This window comes from Chiloscyllium plagiosum, chromosome 13, assembly GCF_004010195.1.
Source record: "Chiloscyllium plagiosum isolate BGI_BamShark_2017 chromosome 13, ASM401019v2, whole genome shotgun sequence".
Lineage (NCBI taxonomy): Eukaryota > Metazoa > Chordata > Chondrichthyes > Orectolobiformes > Hemiscylliidae > Chiloscyllium > Chiloscyllium plagiosum.
Window position 1 is genome coordinate 59,054,473 of NC_057722.1, and position 726 is coordinate 59,055,198.

Sequence of the window (726 nt, forward strand, 5' to 3'; positions counted from 1 at the left end):
AGAGAACAATGAGAAGGACATATTTTTACACTTGTTTTCTGGCTTTCAAGGCCTCTGCAATGCACGAATACAGCTGTCTGCCTTTCTATACTCATGTTTAAACAAAAAACAATCCCAGAGAGAGACAAAGGCCAAAATACTATAATTTGAGTTTGCAATCTGAGCCCCTTGCTTATGCCTCACAGCCACATTGTAAGTTCAGGGCCAACTCCAGAGTCTAATTCCAAGACAGTGTTATGCTGAGGGAGTGCTGTGCTGTCAGAAGTATTGGATGATACATGAGCAGGAGGCTGGAAAAATAAAGCAAGTCAGGCAGCATCAGGAGGTGGAGAAGTTGATGTTTTTGGTGTAGCCTGTCTTCAGGTTTGCTTCTTCAAGTAGACCGAGAGTTCCCACAGTCATTGTTAGAGACTGGGCAAGGCAACACAAGCTGTGGCCAACATTTATCCCTTAAGCAATAATCACAAATAGGCTTAAGGAGAATCCAAAGAGATTTTATAAATACATTAAGGACAAAAGGGTAACTAGGAAGAGAATAGGGCCTCATTAAAGATCAGCAAGGCAGGCTATCTTTGGAGCTGCAGGAGATGGGGGAGATACTAAATAAGTATTTTGCATCAGCGTTTATTGTGGAGAAAGACATGGAAGATATAGAATGTAGGGAAATAGATGGTGACATCTGGAAAAATGTCCATATTACAGAGGAGGAGGTGCTGTATGTCTTGA